This window comes from Phacochoerus africanus, chromosome 8 (genome assembly GCF_016906955.1).
Source record: "Phacochoerus africanus isolate WHEZ1 chromosome 8, ROS_Pafr_v1, whole genome shotgun sequence".
NCBI classification, from domain to species: Eukaryota; Metazoa; Chordata; class Mammalia; order Artiodactyla; family Suidae; genus Phacochoerus; species Phacochoerus africanus.
Genome location: NC_062551.1, coordinates 158608650 through 158618597, shown reverse-complemented (window position 1 = coordinate 158618597; position 9948 = coordinate 158608650). Strand labels below are relative to the sequence as shown.

At 46.9% G+C, this 9948-nt stretch overlaps 1 pseudogene; it reads left to right on the top strand.

The window, feature by feature from the left end:
- The first annotated feature begins 243 nt into the window (after positions 1 to 243).
- Positions 244 to 9948, top strand: part of LOC125133397 (coiled-coil-helix-coiled-coil-helix domain-containing protein 2-like) — a 36945-nt pseudogene continuing 27240 nt past the window's right edge.

The following is a 9948-nucleotide window of genomic DNA, read 5'->3' as shown; positions in this document are numbered from 1 at the left end:
TTCAGAGTTACAGGGGGACCTCCGGGGCCCCAAGGAGCAGGGGGTTACCCTCCAGAGCAGCTGAAACGGATGGGCAGCAGGAAGTCTCTTGGGAGACTTGAGCTGCTCTGATTAAGATGCTGTGGACAGAGGAGATCAACAGTGGCATTAAAAACGAGACCAGAATCACAAGTGCAGCTGCCCCACTCTGCAGAAGTGAGTTTGCCATCGAGCTGTTTCTCCGACCGGCAGCTCTCTGCCGGGATGGAGGCCACCAGCCTTGATTTATTCACTCATAAGGATTCTCCAGGGCCAGAAGAGGGGCTGACTCAGCCCTGGAAGGTGGGTGTAGGAAGGCTTCTCGGAGGAGGGGTCATTTAGTCAGAGACCTAAATAAGTCAGGAGTTAGCCAGGGAAGAGGGTATGTTTTTTGAGGGGAAGGGTTGTGCCAAAGAGGGGCCCAGGCTTGAGGTTTGGGGCTGCCTCTGGGAACCCGCAGCTCAGGAGGCTGGAGCGCCAGCAGACCTGGGGCCTCACCCCTTCCACTGTGTATCAAAGTGAGTTTAGACTGAGCGCTCGGAGCTCCCAGCTGGGTTTATGGGGATGACAGCTCTGGGTGTGCTGGCTGCTTTCCAGAGCCATCCCAGAGGCGCCTTAATCTCCTCCCTGACACGTCTCCCCAGCTCACTGCAGGCTGAGCCCTTCCCGGAAGGTTTTCTGTGGACAACTAACCCAGCTGGGTGTGGATTCCTATGAGCCTTAGTCACCCAGAGGCTGTCCGGCCTCCGCTGAGGCTGGTCCTCTCCTGTATTGGCCTGAGAGCATGGGGTAAAGTGATGCTCGTCCTTCTTCCTTTTTCAGCCCCCTGTCTAGATGCCTCATCTGGACAAACTGAGCCTCAGCACCCATGAAACCACTTAGCTGCTGTTCGTTGAGCCCCTACTGTGTGCCATGCACTGCCAAAGAGCCTTGCACCCTAGGGAGCCAGAGAGTGATTCAGCCCCTCCCCAGGCATCCCTGAATCCTATCAGGTGCTGGGATTCAGGGACACAGGGCACAAGCTCTGGACCTGTGCAGTCCATACAGTAGCCCCATTTAAAGTGAGATTAGCAAAAAGTAAAGTGCAAAATTCAGTTCTCTTAACCTGCGATAAGATGCTCTGGCTCGAGCAATGAGGCAGGAAAAGGGGGCAAGCTCCTCCTTCCTCTTTGGGTCTATTCCAGCCCTCCGCACACTGGAAGATGCCCACCCACACCGGGCAGGGCAGTATACTCTCCTCTCTCTCTGATCCAAATGCTAATCTCAGCTGGAAACACGCTCACAGACACACTCACAAATGGTGTTTTGCCGGCTATCTAGGCATCTTCTGATCCAGTCACGTGGACACATAAAATTAACTATTGCAGTCTTTGAAGGGAGTTTCTGGTCCCCTGGTGTAGGTAGACTTTGACAAGGACAGCTGGTGCCAAACCAGTGCTTATATCCCTTGAGCCATTGAATCAAATCAATGGACTGATAGCCACATACATTGGAGACTAGATTTGTTCAAGCACAGACACTTTACTTGTCTTCTTCACTGAAAACAACACCAGTCAATTTGTGACAAGATCAAAAGGTACGATAACAAGGAGAATAAATGCCCTGCCATACACAAGAGAAAAAATTCAGGTTTTTAATTGTGTGAACCACATTCCAAGGGCTTAATAGCTCCATGTGGCTAGTGGGTACCATGGTGAACGGTGCTGTTACAGAATATTTCCACCATCACAGAAAGTTCTCCTGGACTTTCTGGAGTCACAAGAAGCTGGATTTCAATCTCAGATCCTTCCCTTGAAAGCTGTGTGACTTTGGCCAAATTAGTAAACCTCTCTGAGTCTCTTTTCTTCATCTATAAACAACCTGTGTTCTTTCTACTGCATCACACTCCCACTCATTTGAATATAATAGTTGGAGCAAAGTATAAAGTTAAAGCCCCCTTCAAGCTCAACTTAAGTTTCCTAGGCTGTCAAGACTCTAGTTAGCAAATTGACTAGATAATGTGTGAGGCCCAGGGCCAGATGAACAGGTGGGGCTTTTTGTTCAAAAAGCAGGGAAGGGAGTTCCCGTCGTGGCGCAGTGGTTAACGAATCCGACTAGGAACCATGAGGTTACGGGTTCAGTCCCTGCCCTTGCTCAGTGGGTTAATGATCCGGCGTTGCCGTGAGCTGTGGTGTAGGTTGCAGACGTGGCTCGGATCCCGCGTTGCTGTGGCTCTGGCGTAGGCCGGTGGCTACAGCTCCGATTGGACCCCTAGCCTGGGAACCTCCATATGCCGCGGGAGCGGCCCAAGAAATAGCAACAACAACAACAACAACAAAAAGACAAAAGACAAAAAAAAAAGCAGGGGAAAAGTGCCCTATTCATACTAAAACATGAGGTTTTTTATTCTTTTCTCCTTAGTCTCTTTCTGAACTTATCATGGTGATTTTTATTTACTATTTACTGTTGTTCCTTTTTTTTTTTTTTGCTTTTTAGGGTCATACCTGTGGCATATGGAGGTTCCCAAGCTAGGGGTTGAATCAGAGCTGCAGCTGCCGGCCTACACCACAGCCACAGCAATGTGGGATCCAAGCCGCATCTGTGAACTACACCACAGCTCGTGGCAACGCTGGATCCTTAACCCACTGAGCAAGGCCAGGGATGGAACCCTCATCCTCGTGGATCCTAGTTGGGTTCGTTAACCACTGAGCCAAGAAAGGAACTCCCTTTTAATGTCATCTTTAAATAAATAAATATTAAAGATGTCAATTATCATGAATTTTCCCATTCATATTTATACATTACCAGTTTTAAATGCAAATATATGCGGCGTCCCCTTGTGGCTCAGTGGGTTATAGATCCAGATTGTCACTGCTGTGGCTCTGGTTACAGCTGTGGCATGGGTTTGAGTCCTGGCCTGGGAACTTCTGCATGCCATAGGTTTGGCCAAAAAAGTGCAAATATAAGAGCCTTTAACTTGTATGTTGAATCATCAAAATTACACAGTTTATGTTGAGCAGCTCATGCAGGTATATGTATTTTTCTTTGCCAGAACAGTGGAAACACTCAACCAAACTCTTTTTTTTTTGGTTTTTAACTTTTTGAAACATACACCACGTAGACATTTTATCAGTACATTCTCTTCCTTTGGCTCACTGGTGAGTAATGAAGGGCTAAAGAGGAACTATGGATAGCCCCATCTTTCCTTTTATTTCTGTATCATTTTCAGTATAAGTAGTTGGCTAACACAAAGAAGTAACAGCAGTAAAGAAGGATATGTAAGGTTCCTCGGTCATTTCTGTTTCTTAAAATGCCAGCTCTCTGTGTTCCAAGAAAGTTCCAGACCGAAGAAAGGGTGGTTTTTCAAGCCTGTCAGCACCTCTGCTTACTTGGTTGCAGACCTGACATGCTCTTCTAGTACTTGCTTTGAGTCTTACTGAATTCCTGGGTATCACTAGTTTTCCAGAATTCTGAGCTCGCGGGGCATCACATACACTGTATAGAAGCCAAGGCAGAGTGGACATTTGTACCGCTTGCATCCTCTCTGCTCACATGCAGGCTTCATTGTCCTGTTGGACTTTGCTTATAAAACGAAGGTTCAAGGATGAAATTGTTAGGAATTTAGAGGTGGTGATAGCAGAGCATGAAATCAAGCATGGGGCCCTTCTGATGCTCATGAAACCAGTCCTGTTTATAAGAACGGATGGTGAGGCTTTCATAGAACCAAGGGCAAGAGTAGAACTGAGTTGCCAAGACCCTCTGAACTAGGTGCTTGATTGTTGACAGAATTTTCTCTCTCACTTACTCTCCTCTCTGCATTCTTGGTCCATTCATTCATTCTTCATTCAACACAGATTTACAGAGACATGATGTAGGTGGTGATTCAGAGCACAGATGCTGGAACCAGCTCTAGACTAATGATCTGGGCGCATTTGGGCAAGTTATCCCGTGTCTCGGTTTTCTCATGTGGAATATGGGGAAAATAACGTTTTATCTTATAGGGTTGTCATGTGGAGTCAATGAGTCACGAGTGTGTACCACGTAGGACACAGTCGTCTGGTCATAAGTGCTATATGCATGTTCCTATCATCACTATGACTATATGCCAGGCAGATTCTAGGGATACAGCAACACACAGAAATAGATGATAATCTCTGCTCTCATAGAGCTGACATTTTGGTGGTGACATTTGTGCCCCATTATTCTTTCTCTAAAAGTGCAAATGGAGCATTTCCACTCATGCTGCTCTGGTCCAGGCGGTGGAAACAGGGCTGCCAGCAGCTCCGCTTCACTCCAAGTTCAAAATTCCCAGGGAGTGTTCTGATTGGCTCAGCGTGAACCAATCATCTGCGGCCATTAGGGGCAGGGGGCAGGGTCGAATTGTTTCCAGTTGCTGCTCTCATGATAACCCTGTATATGCGTGTGGTCGCAGTAAGAAAAGTGGACTGAACAGACATAGCAAAATATCTAGTACCTTTTCCTGGTCATTCAGCTCTTGGCAAGGCATGCTGATACCTTCTTGGCTTTATTTTCTTTCTTGTATAAAATGCCGAACATCTTATCTCCTGTCCGGCTGCTCCAGAACGGAGGATCAGCTGCTCAAGTTTCCTCGTTGCTCTGAGTCTACCCCTTCCGTTCATGGCAGTGGGCACCTCGGCCCACCCACAGTGGGCTCCGAACAGACTGCAGGCCACTGTCTGGTCGGATGATTTCCCCCCCCCCTGCTTTTCGCTTGTCTGGGCTCCCAAAGCCACCAACTCAGCAAGCCAGTGTTCCAACCCAGGCTTAAAGCCTATCGGGAGCCATAGAGACATTCTGGACCATTCTCTGAGGCCTGGAGAGAAAAAGGAACCTGGGAAAGGCCACCTGGAAAGTAGGTGCCAGGTCGGGAACAGAAGAGGGGGTTCCTCTCTCAACCCAGAAACACTCCTCAGGGAATTGCTCTACTGTTGGCTGTTATTTCGCAGCCTCTGTCCCCTTTCTGGTCTGGAATTCTCCTCCACCTCCTCCACCTGCACAGCGATAGCTGTGTGGACCTTCTTCTGGAACAAACCACCCCCCTCCCCCACCCACTGCTTCCTGTGCAACCTGTGTCCCGACTCTTGCTACCTGCTGCCCCTGGTGGCCAGTTGCTCATTTCTTTTGGGAGGATGCTGAGGCCCGTGGTTGCTGAATGGGAGAGGAAGAACAGGGGACACAGAACAGTCACAATGGTCAGTAACTGGGGAAAGTCTGATCTCAGGCAGTTGAGACCACAAATGTTAGGGAATCAGATTAAGGAATTGAATAGAGAATGGATTCAGCCTTGGTTTCTGACGAAATTTGAGATGAGAGTGGACCCGTGCTCAGAGACTCTGGGCAGAGGGTGGATAAGTCAGGGGAAGGGCAAAGATTTAAGTTCTTTCCTGACATTGAGGAATGCTCTCGGGGAAGTCATTTGACCTCTGAGCCTTAGCCTTCTCAACCCAGAGATGACTCCTTCTTTAAAAGGGTGAAATGGGAGTTCCTGTCATGGCTCAGTGGAAACCAATCTGACTAGTACCCATGAGGATGCAGGTTTGATCCCTGGCCCCACTCATTGTGCTGGGAATCCGGCACTGCTGTGAGCTATGGTGTAGGTCACAGACTCTGCTCAGATCCTGGTATGGCTATGGCTGTGGCATGGGCCAGTGGTTACAGCTCTGATTGGACCCCTATGCCATGGTTGCAGCCCTAAAAAGGCAAAAATAAAGGGGGGGGGTGCAATGAGGCTGTGAGACAGTCAAGCACAGTGATGGGGAGCAGGGCTTTGGGGTCAGACAGACTGAAGGGAAACCAGCCCCACCATTAACTAGCTGTGGTTTTCAGGCATTTTGCTTCACTGCTCTGAATCTCTATTTCCTCATCTATGAAATGAGGATGTTAATTATACACAACTCTTGGGTTTGAAACTTAAATAGAATCTCACAAAAATAATCATCAATACAGAGCTGGGCACATACTAACGGCTCAATAAATGATGGTTGCAAGATCTCAAGACCCCAATGATGAAAGCTTAAGCTAAAAGGGCAGTTTATTCAAAAGCTCTTGAAGCTGCTCTCATTCCCACCGCATCACTATTTCAATATTCCTCAGCATCTTGGAAACTGACAACCATGTGTGTTTAAGGCTGGAATAGGCTACCTCTAAAGGAAGTCAATTCCCAGTTCCCAAACAAAAACCAACAAACGCTAGACAATAGCAGAAGGGATTCAAGCAACCAATGTGGGGGGGGGGGGCACTGGCTAGAGCCCTCAGCAATCTTTTCCAACCCCTCTCTCCCACAGTGCCTGCCCCCACCCCAGAGAGATGCAGGGGCGGGGCAACAGTAAGGAAAATCCTGCTGAGAACTGGCCTCAGGAAAGTCCGCAGCTACCAGGTCTCTCCACATCATCACACATGCTCCTGTTTGGGTGATGTCCCCTTTGGAGAGCCAGGGGCTTGTCCTGCAAGAGCAAATGGCCTGGGTGACTGGCCTGGGGGCCCCTGCAGTCAAAGCCCGGCTAGAGAGGGGTCTGCTGTGATCACTAAGAATCTCCAGGCCAGAGGTGAGCCTTTCCGGGGGCAGGAATGAGGTGCTCAGGGGAGGAGTTCACAGACACCCAGACCAGATGCCAGAGCTGGACCCAACCACAGACTGGTCATGTGGTCAAGTGGACTCTCCACTGGGGGAAGAAGGGTGCGACACAGCTCCTTGAGGGGCGTGGCACAACCTCTGGGGGAGGTGCTGCTTTCAAATGCAAAATTGAACCTTATTATAGCTGGGAGTTTCTCGGATGACCTAGTGGGTTGAGGGCTCCTGCATTCTCACTGCTGTGGCTCTGGCTGCTGCTGTGCGGTGTTGGTTCAATCCCCGGCCCAGGAATTCCCACTTACTGCCTGTGTGGCAAAAAAGAAAAAAAATACCAAAAAACCCAACAACCAGAAACCAAAAAAACAAGAGAGAACCTGAAATAAACATTGCAACTCTCATTAAAAATAAATAAATGATTGCTTTCAAATTATGCAATGCTGTAATTTCATTTTTTGGAAACTGACACCGCCCCCCCCCCTCCCCGGGCCTTTTCTTTTACTCCACGAGCCGCAGAGTGAAGCTCAATGAAAGCTTCTTGGCTGGTGGAGCTGTTCTGCCTAACCCCGCCAGGCAAGACCATTCTCAGTGCCGGGGAGAGAGAATGTTCCCCTGGAAGTCCCACATCGTAATCTCTGGGGACTGTGACTTTTTCTCTTCCTCCAAAGAGAGTATGTATTCAAAAGGGTCAAGTAACTCTGACCTACACCAAGCAATGTTTTACAGAGGAGGGAAGAGCAAAGAGACTTAGCTAAGGTCAGAAGTGAGCTGGCTCTCAGTTGTAATTAAATCTCATCTTTTCTCATTGTCAAGTCCAGGACTCAATTAATGCATTGATTGATGGATTGATTGATTATGGTGAAGGTGGCACTTGAGAAAGACAATATGGGCAATGGTGCTTAGAATCTTTAGCTATTAGCTCAAGGGTCAAGAGGTCAAGGTGAGGGGTTGGTTCCTATTGGTTTCAGTAAGACTGGCTCTGTTCCTTGGCTCCTGACAACATCAAACTCTTAGGACGGGGCAGTTTCGCTCTAGCAGAGGGTTGTTGTGCTTCTCTTGGCTCCAAACTATGATCAATGAAATCTAAGGATGCCATAATTAAGAATATAAGTTTTAACCATCTTGTGTGCAGATTATTTGAGAGGAATTTTTATTGTATGTCTCTTCTTCTCTTCACCAAGTAAGCACACTCCCAAATTTTGTGTTTTATCATTCCACTGCTTTTCTTTATAGATTTGAATATATTACTTAGTTTTGCCTTTTTAATTTTTATTTTTTTACACCCACGGTATATGGAAGTTCTCAGGCCGGGGGTTGAATCCGAGCCACGGCAGCGACCTCTGCCACTGCTGCAGCTGCAGCAAAGGATCCTTTAACCCACTGTGCCAGGCTGGGGATGGAACCCATGCCTCTGCAGAGAGCCGAGCTGCAGCAGTTGGATTCTTAACCCACCGCGCCACAGCAGGAACTGCTAGTTTTGCTTATTTTTGAACTGAAGTAAACGGACACCATTGAATGTTTTTTTATTTAACATTATGCTCTAGAGATTCAATGTCCTTGAGTGCAGCTATAATTTATTTTTCTATGTTATGTAATAGTCTGCAGTATGAATGGAATGCTATTTATTTACCACGTATTGTAGAGGGACATTTGCGTGTTTTCCAAATTTTGGCTGTTTGGAACAATGCCTCTGTAAACATTAACGACAACTGCACATGCGCAAGACTCCGTCTGGGTTGTATACATGGAGCGATGGGATTACGAGGTCATCGGTTATGCAGATGTTCAGCTTTACTAGGTAAGGCCACCTGTTTTTCCAAATTTTACCAACCGATACGTTCATCCACCATCTCCGAAATTTCCCTCCCTCTGTTGCGGAAACCGCAAAAACCGTGGCAACGGAAGGAGACAAACAGCACTCGGAGATATGGAAAAGCAAGGTTTATTCAGCACCGGTGCGGGCTCAGAGGAGTCACCTCCAGAGTCTGTGCACCAGGTCTTTGTTCTCAGTAACTTTTATACACTACAAGGTCTTGATTTTGCCATGTAAGCATCCCGGACCGCCCCCATCCCCAAGCGGACAGTGTTCCTCCCTAAGAAACTGAGCAAGCAAGGTTACAGAAGCGGAACTGATAAGCAATGCTGGGTACCTGATTAGCAGGGCTGCTGGCTTGGACAGAGCGCACACAGTTGCTACATCATTACAAGAAGGGTGGCATAGTGATGAGCACAGCTGGAAAGCCTTGTAGCTGTCTTCTTAGCCAAGGGGGTGTTGTTCTTTAGTTAAAACTCCATTTCACCTCCAGAGGTACACCAGCCTTTGGTACTGATTCCTTTTTAACTCTTGCCAACCTGGTAGGTGTGACATAGTATTACGTGCTGGGGTATATTTGCACCATTACTGAAATTAAATGTATTTTAATATGTTTTTGAGGCCTCTATGTTTCCATTTCAGTGACCTCCTGTTCTTTTGCCTGTTTCTAACTGGGTCGTTTATTTTTTCTCACTGATTTAAGATCTTCTTTATATAATCTGTATATTAACTCTTTACCGTCACCATCATCTTCCCTGTTTATGACTGAACTGTGACACCGTCAAACAGAAGTTATAACTATTAATGTAATTCAATGTATCAACCTTCTTCCTTATGATTTGTCTGTGTCTTGTTTTAAACATCCTCCTCGCTCTAATAAAATTACTCTTGGAGTTCCCACTGTGGCGTAATAGGATCAGTCGTGTCTTGGGAGCACCGAGATGCAGGTTCGATCCCCTGCCCAGCACAGTGGGTTAAGGATCTGGCGTGGCCACAGCTGCAGCTGTGGTTCAGATCTGATCCCTGGTTCAGGAACTCCATATGCCACGGGGCAGCCAAAAAATGGGGGACTATTATTCTCCTTATGTAAATTTCTGAGAATTGTGCACTTTTTCTTTTCTCATGTAGGTCTAACCAACCTGGCTAAAGACTGACTTAAGAGTATACTGTTGCGTTTTCCTTCGGGAATTACCCCAGTACAACATGCTGAAAAATCTATCCTTTCACCTGGGATGAGCATGTCTGCTCTGCAGTGAAATTAGTTCTGTGTGTGTTTGGGTCTGTAAGGCCACTCTGCCTTAATTACTATAAGTTTATGATAATTCTTGGTACTTTGCCAGGCAAGTCTCTTCTTTTTCTTCCTTTTCAGAAACGTAACAGTTTTCAGAAGAGGCTCAAAAAAATTAGGAAAAAATCTGTCACGTTCCAGAAGAAAATTATGATTTTTCTTGTAATTGCATGGAAATTATTTATCAAGTTGACAGATAAATCTTTATGTTAGGGACTCTTCCAATTCATGACTATGATGTATCTTCTCATTGATTTAGAT